A 23,258-nucleotide genomic window follows, 5' to 3' on the forward strand; every position below is an offset into this window, starting at 1 on the left:
CATGTCAGCTTTGAGAGAGAGAGAGAGAGAACTGCTCGCTATCCGTCCCTTTAAAGTGCACTCAGGGCCAGGACTGAAGAGAGAGAGCAGAGGGGGTGGGAGCAGGTGGGCTGGACACAGCATTCAGAGGCGGGGACAGTGCAATTTTGACAGCTCGTTTGGAACTGCGACTCCTGGGTTGGCGAAGGAGGATTCACTCCCAGCTTTGCGAGGAGTGTGTGTGTGTGTGTGTGTGAGAGAGAGAGAGAGAGAGCGGCTCAGGGAAGATCACAGACCTTGTGCTGCCAGCGAGATTTTTGCAGCGCTGGTTTAAAGGCGGACGGTCGGGCGGTCGGTCGGGGGTGGGTTTTGTGTTCTGCTGGTGCGGTGGATGCTCAAGCGCTGAGAGAAACCATGGAAGGAGCAGGGAACGGTAAGGAGTCCACCCCCCCCCCCTCCCCCTCTGCAAGTTGTTCAGTGTGAGTGTGTGTGTGTGTGTTCAGTGGGAGCCTTGTGTGTGTGTGTGTGAGAGATGGGGCGACTGGCAACTTTTAAAACTCACTTCACAAGCTTTAAGGTGGGGGGGGGGGGAATAAAAAAAATCAAGAGTTATAAGTTTTGAAACGTTTTGAATGGAATGACCTTGCTGAAGCGACCTAATTGTAAGCAACAGTTTTGGGAAATGTAGGTTAGATCTCTGCAGGTTCCACCTTGGAATTTATTTTTCAGTTGTTTCTGGTGTTAGTTTTGAAGTCACCTTTTATTTTCTCTCTGTCTCTGTCTGTCTCTCTCTCTCTCTCTATCTCTCTCCCTCTTCTTGTCTTCTCTCTCCTGTGCGGGCTAGTCAAAGCACGTTTTATATCCGAACAGCAACAATAAGAAAAGGTGGGCTGTCGTCAGTTTGCTATTTATTGAGCTGAAGGGAGAGCAATGAGAAAGCGAGTCTGGGACTGGCTGAGTGAATGAGTTGAAGCTGTGCTTTGTCCGGTCGTCCGTCTCTGTCTCTCTGTGTGTGTGTGTGTGTGTGTGTGTGTGTGTGTGTGTGTGTGTCTGTGTGTGTGTGTGTGTCTCTCTCTCTCTCTCTCTCTCTCTTGACTTTATTTGCTTTGTTTGCTGAGCTGAGTGTGGGTGCTGGGGTTGGAGGGAACCCCAACCTTGCCCTCTCATGTTAAGGGATCCCCTTGGAAAGCCTGATCCATTGGTTAGTATAATTAGTTCAGGATCTGGCCATTCCACTGCACCAAGGGTTTAACATTTGGAAGGCTGTGCATTTTTTTGTGCGTGTGTGTGTGTGTGTGTCTCTGTGCACAATAAGTATTTTACAGTTTGGTGCAGTTTCTTGACAATCTTATACTCAGGGTTAGTGGGAAAATGCTGAGGGATTTCATGCTGGCTAAATGAGATGAAATATTCCTTTCTGTAAGAAGGAATCCATATGATGGCTTGGATGTTAGCAGCTTAATAAGCATTGAGGCTCCTGCCTGCACCCAATTTACTGGGGTCTGTAAATGGGCCTCAGGAGTCCCAAGTGGAGGGAAAAGTTAGTACGGTAACACTGCATGTCTTTTGCACACTTTGCACCTGTATATATCACAGTTAGGTGCAGACAAACCTAATTCAACAAACAAAATGGAGGACCAACTGAGCAAAATGGAGAGTAGTTAGCACAAAATGGTGGCTATGTGAAACCGTGTCGTGCACGGCCCTTTCTGGGTTATTGGCGCACCTCGTTCTGCTGTGTCTTATAATAAAATGGATCTGAGATAGTTGGAATGCATAAAGATAGAGACAGAGTGTAACATGAGTTGAATAAGTGCCAATTACACGAGCAGGTAGTGAAAATGTCATAACGTTCTTGAATAGTCTATTAATATTATCGTAGAATCATAGAATGGTTCCAGCACAGAAGGAGGTACTTTGGCCCTGCTGTCTCTGAGTCAGCTCTTTTCAAGAACTCAGCTAGTCCCAATCCACCACCATTTCCTCTTAGCCCTGCAATTCCTTTTCCCTTCAGGGTCTTATCCAATTTTCCTTTTGAAACCCCGATTGTATCAAACCCCGCCACATTCTCAGGTAGTGCATTCTAGATCTTAACCACTCGCTGCATTAAAAAAAAGTTTCTCCCAGTGGCCGTTTGGTTCTTTCGTCAATCATCTTGGATTGGTGTTCTCTGGTTCTCAACACTTCCACCAATAGGAACAGTTTCTCTCTCTCTCTCAGATCCCTTATGATTTTGGACATCAAATCTCCTCTCGATCTTCTTTAAGGAGAACAATCTCATATTCCCCGATCTATCCACGTCAGTGAAGCCCCTCAAAGTCCTGGAACTCCCTTCCTAACAGCACTGTGAGTAGACCTACACCACATGGTCTGTTCAAGAAGGCAGCTCACCACTGCTTTCTCAAGGGCAACTAGGCATAGGCAATAAATGCTGGCCCAGCCTGCAAAGCCCACCTCCCATGAATGAATTAAAAAAAATCAGTGTTTGAAATACAAAAAAAACTGCACTAAATAATGGAAGAATGAGTAAGTGTGGTAGAGGATATGGGATCCACAGTTAAAAAAAAATACTGTAAAGTTCAGTGATGGTGCTAATGGCATCTAGTGGTGGGACATCAATACTACCGTAAGCAACATTTTCCATCGAGAGCCTATCTAACTGCGCCTTCAGTGGAGGTAATGATCATAAGCAGGGCATTTCTCTACTATGGAGAAGAGCCACCCCAAATGGGCCACTCTTAACACCTCCCACCTAACTGAAACATTCCCAAGAAAGACATGTTCTACCAAGAAAGTCCTAAAGGAAATATAATGTCATTTGCCACCTCAGGATGTCCGAATGCATGTTACAACCAATGAAGTTTTGAAGTATAGTTGCTTGTATTATATAGGAAATGTGGTAGGTGATTTGCACACAGCAAACTCCCCCAAAAGGCAACGAGATAATGACCAATCTGTTCTAACAATGTAAGTTCAGGGATAAATTTTAGCCTGGACACAAGCGAGAACTCCCCTGTACTTTGAAACAGTGATGTGGAATCTTTAATGTTCACTTGAGTTCACTTGGTTTAATGTCTCATTCGAAGGACAGCCCAGCGCTGCACTGGAGTGTCATCCTGCATTGCGGGCTCGAGTTTTGGACGTGTGACATGAACCCACAATTTCCTGACTCCAAGGCGAGAGTGCTAGCCGCTGAGTCATGGCTGACAACTCTGTCATGGGATTAATGAAGTTTTCTGTCCTGGGGCAGATCGTCCTGTGTTTTAACAATTCAAAAGGGCAGAGCTCCTGTAGGAGGCAAACTTACTTAGTTAAAAACAAAATACTGCAGATGCTGGAAACCTGAAATAAAAACAGAAAATGCTGGAAAAACTCTGCAGCTTTTGTGGAGAGAGAAACGGAGTTAACGCCTTGAGTCCATATGACACTTCTTCAGAGCTGAAGAAGAGCCGTACGGACTCAAAACAGTAACTCCGTCTTTCTCTCCACAGATGCTGCCAGACCTGCTGAGTTTTTCCAGCATTTTCTGCTTTTATTTCACACTTCCTTAGTTGCTCTGAAAGCTCTGCTATCCCATCCAACATTGCAGCAATGACAGCAGTTATAATGCTTCTTCAATTTCTCACCTATTGTAATAAATTTGGATCATAATATACCATCGATGATGGCAGAGGAGCATTGTCTCCCCAATTACATCACTGTCCTGTCCCACCTAGAGACAGTACCGTGTATTCCCAGGCTGTTATCGCTCTTTAATTACTGACAGACCAGGCAGTTTAAAACGTTTGCCAACAAAAGATGATGAGATTCTACACTTTGAGTCCAACGATTAAAAAGATTCACTTTCCCATGCACTTTGAGTGCATTCTCTCTGAATTGGTTCAGGGTTAGTTGGTCCTCGCTCTCTCCCCACAGGCTAAGCAGTGCATTCAAAGACAAAATTTGGACTGGGTTTCATGATTTATTTTTGACCTTTTTCCATTTTTTTTTTCTCTCCTCCCTTGGACGTAGAGTCCACCAGTATCAGGCGATCTTCGATGTGCAACAAACAATCTTCTCATCACCCAGAACAGAGACATCCAGTTTATTCATTCGCAGGATCTGTGCTTTGCTGGCCGGACTGCGGTTATTTCCCGTCCTTAGCTGTCCCTGAGGTGGTGGATTTTCTTGAACACGGATATGTGACAGAAATGGAAGGACGTGAGACCGTCCAGCCCATTCGGCCTCCTCACTCTATGGGCCGTTTTCAAATCACGGCCCGCCTGGTCTCGAAATGTCATCTTGCCTCACTCTCATCTTCTGGGGTGAAAGGTTGCAGAGTCGAACCCCCGAGTCTGGGGTCAAGCACGTGACCTAGGCCGATGCTGCAGACTGAAATCTCACCCACGGCAGTCATTTGGGTAAGATGTTGAGCAGAGGCCCTTGTTACTGCAGCGTCCATGTAGTGACCACGCTCCCTCTTACGGTGTCGAGGCTGGGAATTCCGGGATTCTGACCCACTGCTGATGGAGAAAGCCAGAACCTGTCAGCTCTAACTGTCACTATTTTATCCATCTAGACCGATGCCTATAACCTCAGCCCCATTCCCTACATCCCTCAGTCTTTCTGCACTGATTGCCAAATGCTTAAAAACAAATGTCTATAATATTTGGACATATCACCAGACTCAGCAAAGCAATAGGGATCAAATTGAGCCAATGGCATTTCTCACTCTGCCTCCCATTGCCTGGGAACCCAGCTAATCTACAGATGATGATGATGGTTTGGTATAGTTTCTTAGACCCCCCTCCACCTGACGCACACTGACGATAGTGATGGAGCAGAAGGGCAAACAGAACATTGAAATCCAGTTTGATATCTCCATTTTACCGATCTTAATTTGGGGCAGTGGTAAAATCAAATGACAGCATTAGGAAACAATAAGGTCAGAGCAATCTGATTTACAGCTTCATGCTCTTTGCCCCACTGCCGGTGAAATAGGAGAGGTGAACCAAATAAAAGTTAGTATTAAATGTGGACCGGGGCAGCTTTTAACTTACCTGACTGGTTCCAAAGTTTGAGGAAGTCCTTCACCTATCACCCTCACTCGAGGGGAGTATCTCCTCAATTCATCCCAGATTTTCATCATTGCCTTCATTGCCGACTATGCCTTCAGCTCCCTAAATCTCTCCACCTCTCTGTCTCCTCCTTAAAACCTAGATCACTCGTGCCAAAATGTCCGTGCATGGCTTGCTATCGGATACTGTTGTGTGGTGCTCCTGTGAAGCACTTTGGGGACGTTTTACTGGGTTAAAGGGTGCTCTATAAATTCCAGGTATAGCGCTCCCACTATTCCGTTGTTAGCGGTATATGTGAAGGGAACCGCATCTGAGGGAAATATTCGCTGTGTGGCCTGTTGCGGGTTTTACTTTGACTGTGAAGTCGTTGTCCTGCGACCTGCTGTTGACTCAGCTGCCTGTGAGTACCGGCTTGCTTTGGTTGCCGCCACATATCAGGTGACAGGGCAGTCCCTCCAACTGCCTCGCAGGACCCCACAAAGCAATTAGTCTCCGTCCTTCATCAGTTTTAGAAAATACATTTGATGTTTTTTTTTAGCCATGAAAGCTTCGCTTGTCCCAGGTTTATGGAGAAGAAATTTATGTGCAGGATGTGTGTTTGTGCTGTGGAGCGTATTGTTGAATGCACTGCACTGAACTGTCACACACAACTGCAGCCAAGTCCTTGAGTCTCTGCTCATTGTGCAACTGGAAATTTTTTTTTTTTTGCATCTGTGTCAAATCTGCAGCTGTTTTTTTGGAGACAATTCCCCAATGTACAGTCCACACTGCACAGTTATTTTATTCTGCTCTTAGCTTGCAGTGGGATGTGTTGGTGATTGGATTTGAAACTCATGGGCTGGGTGCAGCCAAAATCAGGCACCTGATTGCTAGCCAGTGGCTCTTGCTGGGAAGCGTGTGTGGTTTATAACCATGTGCGCACTGTGCATGTTTGTTTGTGTGGCCTGTATTCTCACATTGAGCTAGGCAAGACTGCGATGGACCATCCCTATCCTTTTTATTTGTTTATGAGGTGTGGGTGTCGCTGGCTTAGGCCAGCATTTATTGCCCATCCCTAATTGCCTTTGTTTAGAGGGCATTTTAAGAGTTACCCGCATTGCTGTGAGCCTGGAATCACATGTAGGCCAGACCGGGTAAGGATTGCAGATTTCCTTCCCTAAAGGGTATTAGTGAACCAGATGGGTTTTTACGACAATCGGCTATGGTTTCATCTTCAGACCTCAGAATACTAGTCCAGTGATAATCCCACTATGCCGCCTCCTCTATCTCGGTGAAATATTGGCGTGATATTACCCTGTCCACACACACACCATTGGACAAGGACAGGACCAGGTTCAACTTGGTCTCCTGCACAGTCACAAAGAACCAGCCAATGCTCTCAGTCCAGGCTCTCGCCTGCAAATTGGCTCCCTCTGTTAAGTACTGGAAGCTGACCGCACATCGAGCAATAGTCTAGCATGAGTTCACATCTCCAAGATGGAAAGGAATTGTATCCTGAGACCTTTCAAGGTCTCAGGATGCCCCAGACCACTTTGCAGCTCATTAAGCGGTATTGAAATGTGGTCACTGTGGCCACAAAATGATAACCAATTTGTGTGCGGAAAGTTCTCCGATACAGCAGTGAGATAAATGATCTTATAATCTGTCTTTTATTGATGTCGATTGAGGGAAGTGGGGAGAACTCCCCTCCTCCTCTTTGAAATAGTGCCATGGGATCTTGACATCCCACTGCCAGGAAAGACGGGGGCCTTGTTTTAATGCCTTATCTGAAAAGCGTCACCTCTTAAAAGTGCAGCAGTCCACCGAGAGTGCCGGCCTTGAATTTGCTTCAAAATCCTGGAGTGGGATCTGAACTCTCAACCTTCTGGCTTAGAGGTGAGAGTGTTCCTGAGCCAGAAGGAGAAATGAGGAAAGGGAAAGTTTCTTGAGGCACTGCAGCCCCAGAAGCTGATACTTTCAGCAGGAGGCTTGCATTTTTTAGCAATGGGCTCATTCGTTGACCCAGCTGCTGCTTGTTTATAACCAGTTGGTAATAAGTAGGTTCCTTACCCCCCCCCGCCCCCCCCAAACTGCACACAGGGTGTTGGCTGGCATGACTGCTGAGAGATTGCCTGTTATCTGATCCCTGTATCAGATGTAAATGGCATGCGATCTTGGAAGCTCTAATGCAGCGCTCGGTGGATAAGGTGCACAGGTCTTGCATTTGGTCTCAGTTTGTTGCTGCAGAGGATTGCGTTTTTAAGCAGTGATCTACTTTCCCTCAAACTTTAATCAGCTTGTTGTAGAACCAAGTGAGAAACGCGCATCCCTCCTTTCTCATTATCTGTCGTTTTATTTCTGATTTCTTTAAAAAAAGCAGCTTAACTTTCAGAATGATGGTTGCCTTTGATGGAGTGAATAAAGAGAAACTGATCCCACTGGCAGAGGGTCAGTAACCAGAGGACAAAGATTTAAGGTGATTGACAAAACGACAAGCGACAACACGAGGAAAGATTTTCTTTTTACACAGCGAGTTGTCGTGATCTGGAATGCACTGCCTGAAAAGGAGGTGGAAGCAGATTTAATAGTAACTTTCAGAAGGAGATATCATTGAAGAGGAAACATTTACAGAGATATGGGGAAAGAGCGGTGGAGTGGGACTGACTGGATAGATCTTTCAAAGAACCAGCAGGAGACACGATGGGCTGAATGGCAGCCTCCTGTTCTATATCATTCTGTGATTCTATCAAAGTGAACAGATAAAATTGTCACTGGATCACCAAATGGGTCCACTTTATTTCTTTAAAGAGAGTGATTAATTCATTAAGAAATATAATTAAAATGAACATCTGCTGCAGCACCAAGTGTCTCCGGAGGTAAATGCGTATTTACTCAAAACTGTTGTATCTCTCTGCCCGTTGGATTGTTCCCGGTAACTGGGCAAGTCCTGCGGACCAGTGACCAGAAATGGCCAGTAAAGATGGCGGCCTTTGACCCCCAGCAGGGTTGCTATGGCGCCGTGCCTCTGGTGATGCGCTAACCAATTCTTCAGGTTGTTCTTGGCGGGGGTGGTCACCTCACAATGGTATTAGTGCATTGAGGGTTACCAACGGCGATGGTGAACGTACCATTGGATTAGCGGTGCTCACCGCTTTGTGTGATTTTTTTTTTGGTTAATCTCACGCCAAACTTTCCTTAACATGTCTCCGTAAAGGCAGGGTTAAAAATCCCTGTCCGCAACTTCGTACGGATGTTTCCCAAGTGTCCTTTGTGCAATGCTGTTTCAGCTTTATAAAACGTTTGGGGAAAAACAAGTGTTTTATTCATAGGAGCAGTTGGGCTTATTTGCTTAACAGGGGAAAAAGAAACATGTGTTCTTAAGGTTTGTTTTAGTGGTCTGTTAGTCAGCTTAGCCGACGCTAAGAAAATAAAGAGCATCACTGTGTGTTTACGCTGAACAATTTAAAGCAGATATTAAAGCAACTCCCACACAAGGCCCTTTCTCAGGACCTTGTTCTCTTAAAGGGCCGTTGCCTCTTGACAAAAACTGCTTTCGAGCTGCCTCGGTTCCCAGAACGTTCCAGAGAGCGGTGGCATTGACGTTGCACATAGCTTCCGCCTTCATCCTGTGCCCACGTGGCAACAGGGGGTCCAGAGGCATGGCAGTGAGGAGTTGGAATCCTGAGTGATTGCTTTCCAGGCTGAATTGGGCGCTGAGGTCAGATTAACAAACCTGATCATCTGGTCTGTGTGACTTTAAATTGCAGCAGATGGTGCACTCAGGTTCGTCAGTGGGGCTGTGTTCATTTGACGAAAGTAATTTAAACATGAGGTGTGATGAGATGATGTCACTGCAGTTGTCTATTGCTCATCCTGTGCTCCTCCGAAACCTCTGCTGCACGTATCCCATCCTGTACCAGTTCCCACTAACTCAACGCTCCTAACCTCATTGACCTACCTTGGCTCCAGGTCCTCCCAATGCTTTCCAGTCTAAAAACTCTCATCCTTCTGCCTGTCCTTGCCCATCCCTCCCTCCCCATCACCGTATTCTTCCCCCAGCTCTACAACCTTCCTGCCCTGAGTTCACCGGCCCCCAATCCTCCTGACTGACCAGTTGAAAGCCTCTGCTTGGGATCCTGCGTGAAATGAATTCGGACAGTCTTGACCCCGATAGGCATGTTACCACACAACAATAATTTGAAGAACGTGAAGATTACCCATCTCATGGGAAATGGTAACAGCAGGTGCTCTGTGAAATGGAAATATTTACAACGATGCAGTGGGACATAGTTTGAGATTGGGGTGAGGTCACTCAGTTGGCCAGAATATGAGAAGCTTTATTCCATATTTTCCCATGTCTCAAAACTGGGAATATTTGTAGCTGACACTGGCTGTTTATAGTGTTACAAGGAATTGTATAGAACATAGAGCACAAAAACAGGCCATTCAGCTCGACTGATCTGTGCAGTGTTTATGTCCACCACCCTACCTCATCAATGTATCCTTCTATTCCTTTCTCCTTCGTGCTTTCTCTCCGATGCATTGTAGGGTGTTGTAGGGTTCCGGGCTCAGAGCCGTAGAAAGCATGGACTAAAATTTCCAGTTACTTCACTCCTGCCCTAAAGGGGCATTTTCCGGTAATCAATCACTTCCCCACATCCGTGTCACTGACATGTAATGAATTTGCAGTACTGGAGGAATTGCAGTTGACATAGGAGGCACCCTCGCTTTGCGCAGAGTAACAGAACTGCAATGAACAGAAATGTTGCTGCGGTGATCCTAAACTACTGTCGCACCCTTCTCATCCCTATGGGATCTTTCGGCCACAGCCTGCAAACTCTGCAACCGAATGAAAGAACTTGAACCACAACAGGTTTTTAAGGTTACTGTAGATTCATTGTAACACCCCGTCAGTTCCAATTCCATGCCTCTCCCCTTGACTCCCCAGGCACCCGGCGTGCCAACACGACTGGAAGGGAGCCAATATCATGATGTCAGTGTACGACAATGACATAACCACTGCAGGCTGTTCACTGCCATTGATTTTTTTGTGTGTAAGCAAATAGGCAATTAGAGGGGTTTCGACACAAGTTGAGCAGTCCGCACAGGGGAAACCATAGACAATTGTGGGCCTTAGCTGAAGGGCAGCAGCACCTTTCACGCACATCTGCATTTTCCCATGCTCATTGTCAGTATTATTATGAGGTGAACAAAAAAAAAAGCAAACCATCAATGAGGGCAAGGGATCGGTTGAGATATTTTAAAAAGAAAGAATCTGTGACAAATCTCATGTTGCACAAAAAGCGCTTTCGAATTTGCTCCTTATTTTTGTGAGGGCTGACTTGAGTCAGGTGTGAGACCTGGCAATGTGCATCGGCAGGATGTATGTGTTTGCCTATGGCTGGGATTTTCCAGCCCCACTGAGGTGGGACCCGCCGTGAGGGATGTGGTGGGCTAGTCAAAAGTCCATTGACTTTAGATGGGGCTGGAAAATTCCAGCCTCTGTGTGTGTGTGTGTGTGTGTGTTGGGGGGGTGGTGGGGGGTTGCGGTGGTGGGTGAGTGAGTGGAGTGGGAAGGGAGAGGGGGTGAAGATGACAGTTGAGTCCGAGAGATTCTTCCCCCAACAATCAGGAGCAGGAACCTTGGCTTCTCCTCGACCCGACTTCCACCATGGCCTTAGCCCAGAGCACTGAAGTTTTATACCCCGCCCAATGTCATCGGAGGGTTGAGTTAAGATGGACCACCCCCCCACCCCCCTTCCCCCCGACCCCCATGTTGCATTCTCTGCCAACGGCCAATCATCTATATGGCGTTCTCTCTCAAGAGCACCGTGGAACGAACGATGCAGTCTCACTTGTGTCTCAGTGGGAGTCAGTGCAGAAATTCCAGGCACTTTCTACAAGATGGGAGTGCAATTCTCCTGAATTGAACTTTCATTCGTTTCTTGAGAAAACAGTGACTCCATCAAATTCTAGTGAAGAGGACAATCTTTTATCCTTTTCATTGTGAGCTCGCTGATTCCACGAATGACCTTAGTTTGTTGAGGCTCGTTGTGTTTTTATTTATTTGTGCTTTTCTCCACACGCCCCAGAATTTTTATCCATGCAGCAGATTAACTTGCTGCCAGCATGTGGACTTGCCACATCAGGGCTGCGTATCAGGATTCCCAGGATTTCCCATCCCATATGATTTCACAGTGTGCAGTCGCCAGTGCAGGAGGGAGCAGAGTCACATATTCAGAAAATTAGCTTAGTTCAACCTCAGTTTAACAACAATAAGTCCAATCGCTCTTCAGTCCATCCGCCAGGGTGAACTAAACACCCTTGACTTTTCCACTTAACTTTTCTGGCTGGTTATAATGAAGTCTTTTTCTTGTGTTTCAATGTTTACTACCTTGATTTTCCTCTACAGTCTCTCTGTTTCACGAAATTTGGCATGGGAGTCAGTTAAATGAGTGCAGTTAAACACAACTTTTATTTGCCATTGAGATGATGAAAATGAGTTGGCCATGCTGCCAATATGCATGTCTGAATAAGCAGACTGTTAGAAAACAGGTATTTCCATAGTGAATTGAATGAGAAGCAATCTACCTTACAATTGCTTTCAAGCTTCCTGCATGGACAAAATACAAGGTGGTAAACAAAATTAATACAAATTTTTATATCTTTTTTTTGAAATGTGCTAAATAGAGTAGAGCTAGAAACATTGAGCAAATATTTTTTTCTGTTTTTCATAGTAGAAGACACATGTTTCGTACCAGAAATAGACTGTAATCTCGGGGCTAAAAGAGTGAGGAAATTTACATCCTAAGGTTCTAAAAGAGGGAGTTGCAGAAATAGTGGATGTACTGGTTGTGATTTTTCCAAAATTCCTTAGACTCTGGAACGGTCCCATTAGGTTGCAATTTGACAAATGTTACACTACTTGATACAGGCAAGTAGTGTAACATCAGTTGTTGGGAAAATGCTGGAATCTATTATTAAGGAAGTTTTAACAATGCACTTAGGAAAGCATGATTCAAACAAGTCAACATGGTTTTACTAAATGGAAATCCTGGTGGACAAATTTATTAGAGTTTCTTGAGGATGTAACTAGCATGGTAGATAAAGGGGAGCCAGTAGATGTAGTATACCTAGATTTCCTAAAGGCATTTGATAAGGTGCCATACAGAAGGTTAATAGACAAGATCAGAGCTCATGAAGCTGGGAGAATTTTTTTTTGCATTGATAGAGGATTAGTTAACAGATAGAAAGAGAGTGGACATGAGCAGGGCTTTTTGTAGTTGGCAGGCAGTGAATAATGGAGTGCCACAAAGATCAGCTCTGAGGCCTCAGCTACTTACAATCCATATTAATGACTTAGGTGAAGAGGCAGTGAGCAATGTCTCAAAGTTTGCTGATGATACCAAGCTAGGTTGGAAGGGAAGCTGTGGGGAGGATACAGAGACTGAAAAGAGCTTCAGACAGCTTACGTGAGTGGACAACAAGCTGGCCGATGGAATATAACGTAGGGAAGTGTGAAGTTATTCACTTTGGTCGTAAGAATAGAAAAGTAGAATATTTTTTAAAAGGTATGAAACTTGTAAGTGTTGATGTTCAAAGAGACTTGGATGATGCTTGTACAAGGAATGGAGAAAGTTAGCATGTAGGTGCAGCAGGCAATTAGGAAGGTAAGTGGCATGTTAGCCTTTATTGCAATGGGATTGGAGTGCAGGAATAAAGAAGTGTTGCTGTGATTGTACAGGTTTTGGTGAGACCATATCTGGAAAATTATGTGCAGTTTTGGTCTCCACATTTAAGAAAAGATATACTTGCATTGGAGGTGGTATAGCGAATGTTCACTAAATTGGTCCCTGCAATGAGGTGGTTGACCTGTGATGGTAGGCTGAGTAAATTGGGTTTGTATTCTCTGGAGTTAGAAGAATGAGAGAATGCTTTGGAACATCCTGATGTCATGTAAGGGGTTATAGAAATGCGGTCTTTCTTTAGAGGGTGAGCGTCTTAAGCCCCTTCATGATATCATTGAAACCTACAAAATCTTGAAGGGGCTTGATAGGGTAGACACTGAGAGATTGTTTCCACTGGTCAGGGAATCTAAAACACGGGGACACAGTCTCAGGATAAGGGATTGATCATTGAGATGAGGAGAAATTAGTTCACTCAAAGTGTTGAGAATATTTGAAATTCTCTACTCGAGAGGGTTGTGGATGTTCCATTGCTGACTACATTTAAGGCTGGGATAGACAGATTTTTGGTGTCTCAGGGAATTTAGAGGTATGAGAAGTGGGTGGGGAAATGTAGTTGAAGCCTAGGATCAGTCATGATCATATCTGAATGGTAGAGAAGGCTTGACGGGGCCATATGGCCTACTCCTTGTGTTCTTGTGAGCGGACTTCCCTTAGAATTGTTGAATTAGCAAACCATTTCATTTTGCTCCGGCCAATACTTATCCCTTAGCCAACCAAAAAAGTAAACAGATTATTTGGTCATTGTCGCACTTGTGTTTGTGGAACCTTACTGTGCCATATTCCCACACTATAACAGTGACCACACTTCAAAAAGTACTTCATTGGCTGCAAAGTGCTTTGGAACATCCTGATGTCATGTAAGGGGTCATAGAAATGCAGTCTTTCTTTAGAGGGTGAGCGTCTTAAGCCCCTTCATGATGTCACTAAAGCACATGGCACCATTCACAACAACCAATGAGGCTTCTGTACACAAATAGCCTGCTCACCTCTATGCCTCCAACTCCCAGACAAATCTACATGACAGTGCAACGTTTCATTAGAGATGGGACAATTGGATTTGGTGCTAGAATGCGCTAGAGCACCTACTTTGATCTCTGCGGCTTGGATTCGCATCTTTCCTAGACTGATTGCATGAACATCCCCTAAAAACTGTAAGTTGCAAATACCACAGCAATTTTCATTTATAAAGCTGCTTTAGCATTGGTGTCCTACAGCACTGGGACATACATAAGAAGAGCCTTGGGCCAGATCCACGATGTAAAATGGTCTGGAACTCAATTGACTCTAAGTTATCAGTCTCAGTGAGAGAGGCTATGTGTGGCTAGGATGGTTAAGTTCCAAAGCTATGCCAACTGTAGTGAGGAATTCTCTCCTTACATCTTTTATACATATCCTTGTTCAGATTAGAGACAGATTAGAGATAGCTGGAGTTAGTAGCGCAAATGACAGGAGTAAGGTCACTGATGCTATCTGGGAATCCAACCCATAAAAGGGGCTTCAGATTGGAATGGTGATGCATTATTTGCAGAGTAGGGAGAGCTTTATTGTAAATCTAATCTATGACCTGCGTGTACTCAGTAATGACTTCAGGTGTCCTCAAGACTGATATTCTTCACCTTCATAGGCACAGTGCAAATGCTTAAAAAAATATTTAAATTGTGACTATTGAAAGAAATAAAGTGCATAAGATTGAGCTCAATTTGGATATTGGATAATTTAATCCATGACTCAAGTTAGATCATTGCAGGGTAAAACTCATTGGAGTGCTCAGCCTCACACATTACCCTCCCCCTCTTTTAGCCACATAACCTGTTGAAAGGGTAGAGGAAGCAGATTCAGTAGTAACTTTCAGAAAGAGAATTTGGTATACACTTGATGGGGGTAATTTTCAGGGCCATAAGGGACAGAGCAGGGCCGTGGGGGTAATTGGATGGCGCTCTCAAAGAGTTGGCACAGGCGCGATGGGCCGAATTGCCATCTCCTGTGCTGAATGCTCCTTAATCTAACCCGGGGACTATCTAACCCGCACAGAAAATGTCCCTTTGTTCTGAATATCTATGTGCCTGGAGTTTGAAGATCCAAAGCTGTCATTAGTGTAAATATGGGAAGACGTGGGTTATTATCAAGCCTGAGCCTACAGCTCACATTAGACCCACATTAAGGTGTTGCTATTTTGAGCCTTGTGACTTGATCAACTGTGATGGAGTGCTCCGTGCTGATCTATCAGACTTGGTCTACTTGCCATGTTTTGCATTAACAATTCCCATTAAGTGTTTTTGGTCTTGTTTCTCCATGGGCAGTTTTTATTGACCCTGACGGTACAAAAAAAACATTTGGCCAAAAAGGATTAACGCCCGGAAGACGCTATTAGAGTGGAAGTGTGCTTTTATTTTTGCTCCATCCGTGTCTGCAGCTGTTAAGGAGATGGTGCTCTTTCCTCGCAGTGTGTGGCACCAGAGCTAGTATAGATGCCTCGTGGGCACAAACTGAATGCTGTGTTACAATGCAATTAGCTGCTTGATCCATATCAAACATGGCAGCCTTCGTGACCCTGTAAGCAAAGTCGCTGAAGGCCTAAGGGGGAAAAGTATTGCTTGCAGAAGTCCCAAAATGTCATTCTTACTTCAGTGTTGGATATATTGCAACCTTTCTCTTCATATGTTCTTCTTCCTTCTGCCTGTGCAGTACATGCAATTAATAAATTAGTAATGTAGTGCAGATAATTGGCTTTTACCACAGCAATGTAATAATTAGTCTTGATTTTAGCTAGTGATTGACAACACATCTGGAATGCCCCTTTCTTTTGATATGACTGGGAAAGCAATGACTTGAAGTGGTTTTGTTTCTTTTAATGTGTAACTTGCTTTTAATGATGAACCCCTTAATGGTGTTCCTTCTTGATATACAGTGGCATGAAATGTTATAGGGGTAAAGGAGCAGCAGGAGGCCATTGAGCCCCTCAGGCATGGTCAGTTTGTTCTTGGCTGATCTCCTCTCTCGGCTCCATTTTCCGAGAGTTACCATGTCAGGGAAGGAGGCTGTTATGCCAGTTTAGTCCATGCTGGCTCTCTGGAGCAATCCAGTCAGGCCTATTCCCTCTCTGCCCCTGAAGCCTTTCAAGTTTATTTCCCTCAATTGCCTATCCCATTTCCTTTTGAAATCATTGATTGTCTCTGCTTCCACCACCCTCATAGGCAATGAGTTCCAGGCCATTATTACTCACTGTGTAAAAAAAATTCGTCCCTGATTCCCACCTCCATATATCTTGCCTGAAATCTTAAATCTGTGTCTCCTAGCGCTTGTACCATCAGATATTGGGAACAGCTTTTCTTTGTCTACCTTAAGTAAACCTGCCATAATCTTGCCCACCTCTATCAAGTCTCCCCTCAATCTCCTTTGCTGCAAAGAGAACAACCTCAGGTCCACCAACCAAACCTTGGCGCTGAATTCCTTCATCCCTGGAACCATTCTGGTAAATCTCCTCTGCACCCGCTCAAGGAACTTCACCTCCTTCTAGGTGACCAGAACTGGACCCAGTTATCTAGTTGTGGTCTAACCAGAGTTTGACAAAGATTTGGCATAACCTCCTTGCTTTTGTATTCAATACATCTATGTATGGAGCCCAAGATCCTATATGCTTTGCTAATCACTCTGAATGGGTCCTACATTGAGTTGGATTTTTCCTCTTTTAGCTAAAGTTATGCCTGACTATGAGGCCATGTCTAAAGTCTGACTCCCAGCTGATGATTTAAGTCTAAGGTTTGTGTAATGTTGACAGCTCTGGTTGAGGGTGGTTTGGTGCTGCGCCAAATTGGTTAGTCCACGTTAATGCTGTTTGGAGGTTGTACATGTATCTGAATTTGAAATAATGCATGCGTGATCTCAGATTTCAAATAGGAACATCACCATTCATGTCTGTGCACTGTGGTCTAGTTTGGAGCAAAGCTAACATATGTTCAACATTGCACCTTTAAGGAAAAATAGAATTGATTCTGCCTGTCACGTGGACCCTCCCACCCATTTTAAAGGAGGTAATCGGATACTTGTCACTTGCCTGGCAAGTGTACGAGACCAAGGAGGTTGGTTCTCATACGCAAGGGTTGTAAATGCGTGACACCTGAAACCGACAGGATTCTTTGACACCATGAAGTATCCATTACACTGTGACCCTTTTAAAGGTCGTTTACTGTCAGCTGGTTTTATTTAAATGCACTCTACTTTACCCCTCCCACTCCTGCCAATGTGAATATGTTATGTTTAAATGGTATAGAGTAAGTATTGCTCTGATCACTGCATTTCGCAATGCCACAATGCACCCAGAAAGGTTTAGAAAAGTGCACACAAGGAGAGCAGCAGAGAGTTTGAGGAAGATGCAGGGCTGAAGGAAATTCTGGAGAACAACTGAAGTGAGACAACAGAGGGATTTTAAGACAAACATGCATTGGAGACTGTACCAGTGCAGGGGGACAGGGAGACATTGATGGCCTAGCAGAGTCTGGTAAGGGCCAGGATATATGCAGCAGGGTTTTAGGTGGGTTGGAGTATATGGAGAATGGGGCTTGGGAGGTCTGTTTAGAGACCATTGGAGTGTTTGAACGTGGGGATACTAAAAGCTTGTATAATTTTTCAGTGGTGGAGGGACTGAAAGCTCTTGATAACTCAGCTGCTGACCTCATTACAGCCTTGGTCCAAACATGGACGAAAGAGCTGAACTCCTGAGGTGAGGTGAGAGTGACTGACCTTGACATCAAGGCCGCATTTGACAGAGTGTAGCATCAAGGAGCCCTGGCAAAACGAGCCAGTGAGAACTGGGGGAAATCTTTCCGCTGGTTGGAGTCATACCTAGCTCAAAGGAAGATGGTTGTGTTTGTTGCAGGTCAATTATCTCAGTCTGAGGACATCACTGCTTTAGTTCCTCAGGGTAGTATCCTCTGTTGAATGTGAGCCTGCAGTAGCATAAATTGTGGTCAATTTTGTTTGTTACCCTTCTCACTACCACCGCCCCCCCCACCCCAACCACACACCCCTCCCCCATCACACACACTACCCCCCCACCCAGATTGTTGGTCTTTCCTATTCGTTTTATGGGCTGCTACAAGGAGAAGTGGAACCCATCTAATATAAGAAGCTTTGCTTTCAAATTTCCTACATCTGATCTTTTGCAAAGTGATTATCTAAAGCTGTTTCCAGTTAGTGAAAGCTGAGATCAACCAGATCAGCAGTTACATTTTTCCTCTTTTGAGCAGTGTAAACACACAGCACAGTGAAAAAACCAGGGTGAGGGTTAAGGGTAATATGGGATGATCAATGTACCTCGTGTAAGCACATTCCTGTTCAGAGGTCCCTGGACTCTATCACATCACTCAGCGCATTGACAGACCTGGGATATAAAAAGTGATGGAAAGTCTTGCGCTGATCAGTCTGTGACTGTTGGCCTCTGAATGAACTGTTCAGACTCTGGAGCTCACACGAAAAGCAGACTAGCTGCTATTTACCTTCTGCCAGCTCTGTCATTCTAGAATGTGTCTGCTTCTTGTGGCAGTTCCTTAGCCAGATTCGAGAAGGGGAGGGGGGGTGGGGGGTGGAGGGTGGTGATGGTGGGGAGGGGAGAGGAAAGCTGTAGTGAAATTACAGTATTTGCTTAAAAAAAAGCCTTTTTTTTTAACAAAGCCGAGAGAGAGCCTTTGCTGGGTCTAGCTATGCCTGACCAGGGCAAGCTTGTCCAAAATGTAGCCAACACCCCCTGAAACTCTGCAAGTTGCAGAGTTTGCATAATTTCACCTAAAGCTTGCAATTGAACGCTGGAGAGTCCAATGTGCAGAAAATTTCCTTCATGAACTCCCAATATTTTAATCGAGCAAACCTTTCAAATTCTGGAAAATCACCAGTGAAATAGTAAAGTGCGGACAAGTACAGTGAATCAGTGAATTATTCTCCTGTAGTGAGAAAACACCATTGTCGTCTTTGGTTTGCAAAAGTCTGTACGTTCACCTTCTTTTGGTTCAACTTAACACATAACCATTTATTGTAGATCTACAGCCAACTGAGCTCTACAGCAAAATAATAAGAAACCAAGAAGAGTCTACACAGTCACTCTCAGAAATCTCCCCAAGTGCTTCCCATCCGATGATTGACCTCGCTGTGCAGTGACTTACTTTAGCAGACAACAGCCACCGTGATGTGCACAATAAGCAATATTCGTTTAATAGTCTAGATTTTGCTGAAAAAAGAGACATTTGAAGCTTTTTGTCTCGCATCCATCAGGATTCTGCGATTGGACGTTTGCTAAATAATTCTCAGTGTACTGAGGATGATGTTGACCAATTTGAGATTGTCAGTGTGCTGCATTTGCATGAACTGGAAGCTACATATATTTTATATATATACACAGGGGTCTGTTCTTTGCAACCAGAAATAACATGTACACACTTTGTGCCCGTTTCAGCTAAACAAAATAAGTGACGTCCATTTGCTGACTCATTCCTCAGGGCAATGCCTTGACCAATCAGGATCAAGCTGCCTGGTTTAAATTTGAAACGATGCTAGTCAGTTAATTGTCACCATCACTAATGCATTCCCTTTGGCAACGCCCCTACCAAGCAGAGTACATTTGCTGGCCAGTCAGCACTCTCTTCTCATGCAGTAGAAATTGTTGTTTTCCCCTTATGTTGGTCTTCCTGCGAAGTGTCCTGATGAGTGCAAGACAAAATCTTTGACATGTCTCTTTTTTCGGTACTGCTCAAGTTCTGTACTACAAAATACTAGTCTAGATTTTCTCATCAGTGTTATTCTCCCACTACCAGTGTCTGATTGCCAGGGAATTAAAGCCAATCTGCTTTTGGTGATGTTCATCGAGGGAGGCAAGTTAGCCAAGGCCTTGGCAGAATGGAGCTAACTCCCTGCTCTCCCTAGAGTGATGCTGTGGGATCTTTAACATCTCTATAGCTTATTGGAACAGGCAAATGGGGCCCTGCTTTAACATTGCTACATGAGCGTAGTACTTCCAAAAATGCTGCCCTCCCTCAGTACTGCACTTCCTTAGCATTTCTCTTTGGGAGGTCTGGTTGGGATGTGTAGCTGCTGTCATCTTCCTGTGGGGCCAATATTGAAAGAAAGACTTGGATTCATATGGTGCCTTTCACGTTCTTAGGATGTGACGGAGAGCTTGACAATCGATTATGTGCTTGCTTTTAAGTATGGGGGGAATGTTTTAGGGCCCCCCCCTCCCTTTGTCGGGTGTGTTTGAGGTAGGGGGTAGGGCACATGAAATAAGATGTGTGGCTAGCACAGCCTTCTTGCCCACCCCCAAGCTGTCCACCCCCCCCACCATAATGCAGTGGGCAGGAATGGCATAAGTCAGCCCACCTGCCCTTAGGCTTATTGAGACACTTAACTGGCCAGATAAGGGCCTAATCCTGCCTTTGCCGCCATAATATGGTGGGTGGAAGAAAGTGGCCAGCCTGAGCGTCAACTCGCAGACACTTCCTCCTACCTCTCCCTGGACCATGACCCCACCACTGAACATCAAGCCATTGTTTCCAGGACTGTCACTGACCTCATCTCCTCTGGGGATCTCCCTCCCACAGCTTCCAACCTGATAGTTGCCCAACCTCGGACGGCCCGCTTCTATCTCCTACCCAAAATCCACAAACAGAACTGCCCCGGTAGACCGATCGTCTCAGCTTGCTCCTGCCCCACAGAACTCATTTCTCGTTATCTTGACTCCCTTCTCTCTCCCCTTGTCCAGTCCCTTCCCACCTACATCCGTGATTCCTCTGACACCTTACGTCACATCAACAATTTCCAGTTCCCTGGCCCCTACCGCTTCCTCTTCACCATGGACGTCCAATCCCTCTACACCTCCATCCCCCACCAGGATGGTCTGAGGGCCCTTAGCTTCTTCCTCGAACAGAGGCCCGAACAATCCCCATCCACCACTACTCTCCTCCGTCTGGCTGAACTTGTTCTCACGCTGAACAATTTCTCCTTCAACTCCTCTCACTTCCTCCAAATAAAAGGTGTGGCTATGGGTACCCGCATGGGCCCCAGCTATGCCTGTCTCTTTATGGGGTATGTGGAACATTCCTTGTTGCAGTCCTACTCCGGCCCCCTTCCACAACTCTTTCTCCGGTACATCGATGATTATTTCGGTGCTGCTTCATGCTCTCGTCAGGACTTGGAAAAATTTATTAATTTTGCTTCCAATCTCCACCCCTCCATCATTTTCACGTGGTCCATCTCTGACACTTCCCTTCCCTTCCTTGACCTCTCTGTCTCAATCTCTGGTGATAGACTGTCCACCAATATCCATTACAAACCCACCGACACCCACAGCTATCTCGACTACAGCTCCTCACACCCCACTTCCTGTAAGGACTCCATCCCATTCTCTCAGTTCCTTCGCCTCCGTCGCATCTGTTCCGATGATGCTACATTCAAAAACAGTTCCTCTGACATGTCCTCCTTCTTCCTTAACCGAGGTTTTCCACCCACGGTCGTTGACAGGGCCATCAACCGTGTCCGGCCCATCTCCCGCGCATCCGCCCTCACTCCTTCTCCTCCCTCCCAGAAACATGATAGGGTCCCCCTTGTCCTCACTTATCACCCCACCAGCCTCCGCATTCAAAGGATCATCCTCCGCCATTTCCGCCAACTCCAGCATGATGCCACTACCAAACACATCTTCCCTTCACCCCCCTTATCGGCATTCCGTAGGGATCGCTCCCTCCGGGACACCCTGGTCCACTCCTCCATCACCCCCTACTCCTCAACCCCCTCCTATGGCACAACCCCTTGCCCACGCAAAAGATGCAACACCTGCCCCTTCACTTCCTCTCTCCTCACCGTCCAAGGACCCAAACACTCCTTTCAAGTGAAGCAGCATTTCACTTGCATTTCCCCCAACTTAGTCTACTGCATTCGTTGCTCCCAATGTGGTCTCCTCTACATTGGAGAGACCAAACGTAAACTGGGCGACCGCTTTGCAGAACACCTGCGGTCTATCCGCAAGAATGACCCAAACCTCCCTGTCGCTTGCCATTTTAACACTCCACCCTGCTCTCTTGCCCACATGTCTGTCCTTGGCTTGCTGCATTGTTCCAGTGAAGCCCAACGCAAACTGGAGGAACAACACCTCATCTTCCGACTAGGGACTTTACAGCCTTCCGGACTGAATATTGAATTCAACAACTTTAGGTCGTGAGTCCCCTCCCCCATCCCCACCCCCTTTCTGTTTCCCCCTTCTTTTTTTTTTCCCAATAAATTATAAAGATTTTCCTTTTCCCACCTATTTCCATTATATAAAATAAAAAAAAAAACCCACTAGAGCTATACCTTGAGTGCCCTACCATCCATTCTTAATTAGCACATTCGTTTAGATAATATCACCAACTTTAACTTTAACACCTATGTGTTCTATTGTACTATTGTTGTTGACATCTTTTGATGATCTGCTTCTATCACTGCTTGTTTGTCCCTACAACCACACCCACCCGCCTCCACCTCTCTGTCTCTCTATTTCTCCGTCCCCCACACACACACCTTAAATCAGCTTATATTTCAACTCTTTCCTGGACTCGAACTCAAGTTCTGTCGAAGGGTCATGAGGACTCGAAACGTCAACTCTTTTCTTCTCCGCCGATGCTGCCAGACCTGCTGAGTTTTTCCAGGTAATTCTGTTTTTGTTTTGGATTTCCAGCATCCGCAGTTTTTTTGTTTTTATCTCTGCTCATTCTTCACCTGATGTGAAAAGGTGAGAAGGAAAATGGTGGGGGGGGGTGGGGGGAGACAGGCAGATACCTCCTTTTGGAGGGTGCCTTGTGTGCATTGGGCTCCCCCCAAGATGTTATCCCCCTTTGTGCCTCCCTCCTAGTCTCCAAAACCTGGCTCCCCCCCCCCGACCTTAGTCCGGCAGCCATGACGCTTTTTCCTGGGGACTCCCTTGTTAGTCCCAGCAGTGGCCACTACTTGATTCTGGTGCTGCTGGGCCTACTCAGCTGCCAGCCAATCAGATTGTCTGGCAGCTCTCGAGGGCGGGACTTCCTTTCCCAGAAGGACAGAAGTCCCACGCTCACCCTCACTAAGGCCACCCTTGGCGTATTATCACTGGAGGGTTGGCAGGGTGGAGGGCGGGCTGCCTTGTTTTGAAGGTGGTTGGCTTGCTACCCTCATGAAGTCCAGCCCATAGTCTCTGTTGTGATGGAGGAAACATGGCGGCCGAATTGCATATCGCTCATCTCCCACAAATAGCCATGTGTTGATGGACCTGGGGCAGGATTTTGCCCTCAGTGGGGTTGCTCGGCAGGGTCGGGCGGGGTGGTTAGGAAGCTGCCCGCAATCGGCTCTGCACCGCGATTTCACGCGGACGGGCCAGTTAAGGCTCGCCCTGCGTGGATCGGGAGCAGCGGCGCTGAGCACTACCTGTGCGGGCGGGGGAGGGGGAGGAGGGAGAGCCGGGCCTAGCGCCCAGTTCACACGTGCGCAAGAAAGAGCGCTT

General features: G+C 45.8%; 1 protein-coding gene across 5 annotated transcripts in view; it reads left to right on the forward strand.

Moving 5' to 3' along the window:
* The window catches only part of lzts2a (leucine zipper, putative tumor suppressor 2a), a 184,822-nt gene that overhangs the window by 87,248 nt on the left and 74,316 nt on the right, over positions 1–23,258 (forward strand). The window contains exon 1 of one of the 5 annotated variants that reach the window (XM_041209382.1): positions 323–412. The exons of the other annotated variants lie outside the window; for them this stretch is intronic. The gene's annotated coding sequence lies outside the window, so the exon portion shown is untranslated. Of the gene's footprint in view, positions 1–322; positions 413–23,258 lie in introns of those variants that run through there. 5 annotated transcript variants of the gene reach the window in all.

Source organism: Carcharodon carcharias, chromosome 17 (genome assembly GCF_017639515.1).
Source record: "Carcharodon carcharias isolate sCarCar2 chromosome 17, sCarCar2.pri, whole genome shotgun sequence".
NCBI classification, from domain to species: domain Eukaryota; kingdom Metazoa; phylum Chordata; class Chondrichthyes; order Lamniformes; family Lamnidae; genus Carcharodon; species Carcharodon carcharias.